The sequence below is a fragment of the Tachyglossus aculeatus genome, unplaced genomic scaffold (genome assembly GCF_015852505.1).
Source record: "Tachyglossus aculeatus isolate mTacAcu1 unplaced genomic scaffold, mTacAcu1.pri scaffold_97_arrow_ctg1, whole genome shotgun sequence".
Taxonomy (NCBI): Eukaryota; Metazoa; Chordata; class Mammalia; order Monotremata; family Tachyglossidae; genus Tachyglossus; species Tachyglossus aculeatus.
The window spans coordinates 873,634-875,569 of NW_024045100.1; the positions used below are offsets into that span (position 1 = coordinate 873,634).

Sequence of the window (1,936 nt, forward strand, 5' to 3'; positions counted from 1 at the left end):
GGAGCGAATGAGGTCACCAAGGGAGTGAGTGTAGATCGAGAACAGAAGGGGACCAAGAACTGAACCTTGGGGAACCCCCGCAGTAAGGGGATGGGAGGGGGAGGACGAGCCTGCAAAAGAGACTGAGAATGAACGACCGGAGAGATAAGAGGAGAACCAGGAGAGGACGAAGTCTGTGAAGCCAAGGTTGGATAGCGTGTTGAGAAGGGGGTGGTCCACAGTGTCGAAGGTAGCTGACAGGTCGAGGCCTCCTCCATGAGGCCTACCCAGGCTGAGCCCCCTCCTTCCTCTCCCCGTCCTCCCCCTCCCCGTTCCCCCAACTTACCTCCTTCCCCTCACCACAGCACCTGTGCATATGTATATATGTTTGTACGTATTTATTACTCTATTAATTTATTCATTTTACTTGTACATATTTATTCTGTTTATTTTATTTTGTTAATATGTTTTATTTTGTTGTCTGTCTCCCACTTCTAGCCTGTGAGCCCGCTGTTGGGTAGGGACCTTCTCTATATGTTGCCAACTTGTACTTCCCAAGCGCTTAGTACAGTGCTCTGCACCCAGTAGGTACTCAATAGATATGATTGAATGAATGAATGAATGAACAACCCAGCCTCCATTCAGAGATTTGAGTTTATTTATTATGCCCCGTGTATCTGTGCCCAAAATCAGCCCAGACTTTTATGTTCATGCCCCAGATAATCTGGACCCGACAAACAATTCCTGTCCCCTTCGCAGTCTCCCTCTTGTCACCCAAACATTTGCATAAATGAAAGAATTCATTTCACTTTCTTGCTCCACAGCTTCTTCATGGCATTTTTCACCTCTGTTCTTCTCACAGTGTAGATGATGGGTTTCAACATGGGGCTGACAATAATGTAAAATATGGCCAACGACTTGTCCACAGGAAGAGTGCACACGGGTCTCAAGTACATGAAAATAGATGGAAAGAAGAACAAAACGACTATGGCAATGTGGGAAACACAGGTAGAGAGGGCTTTCTGTCTCCCTGCAGAACTGTGAGTCCTCAGGGAGCTCCAGATGACGATGTAAGAAAAGACGAGTAGAAGAAAACTTAATATACACATTGCCCCACATTCGGCCATGACCATCAGGCCGCAGATCTGGGTGTCAGTGCAAGCAAGCTTCAACAAAGGGAACAAGTCACAGGTGAAGTGGTCGATCACGTTGGGGCCACAGAATGGCAATTCGACCATGAAGAGGAGCTGGATAGTTGCGGGAAGGAAGCCCTCTGTCCAGGCCACTCCCACCAGCAGGCCACATACGCGCTGACTCATGATGGCAATGTAGTGCAGGAGCTTCCAGATGACCACGTATAGGTCGTAGACCATCGCCATGAGGAGGACCATCTCGGCACCGGCGAACAAATGACCTGCAAATAGCTGCAACATGCAGTAATTGAAGGAGATCGTTTTCTTCTCCTGCACACAGGATCCACACAGCATGTATAGCAGGTATCTGTGAAGGACAAATAAGCCAGAAAATAGTACATGGGGGTGCCCAGAGTTTGACTAGCCTTTATGGCTATGACGATGAGCCGATTCCCCATCACAGTGACTAGAGAGGATAAGAGGAAAATGACAAAGAATGTTCTCTGAATCTCCGGACTTTGGGTAAAACCCAGGAGGATGAATTCGGTCACATTATTTTTTTTCTCCATCTTTTCCATGAAGGACATGGGTTAGAGTTGGTTTATCAGGAAAGAAAATAAAAATCTAATCCACATTGGCATCATAGTGACCAAATAAGAAGACATTTGAGGGTTCTCTATTGTTGAAGTTTTGACAGATTTCAAGAAAGATTACTCTGAAAGGGATCTCCAGGTTTCAGCTCTCCTAATCACACAGTCACATAGCAGCACTGATTGAGTATTTAAGTATCAGCTCTATTCAGAAGTCAAGGGAGGAGAAAACTC

At 46.2% G+C, this 1,936-nt stretch overlaps 1 pseudogene; it reads right to left on the minus strand.

Annotated features, from left to right (window-relative positions):
* Nucleotides 1-779: 779 nt before the first annotated feature.
* Nucleotides 780-1,699, minus strand: LOC119924339 (annotated as a pseudogene).
* Between the last annotated feature and the right edge of the window lie 237 nt (nucleotides 1,700-1,936).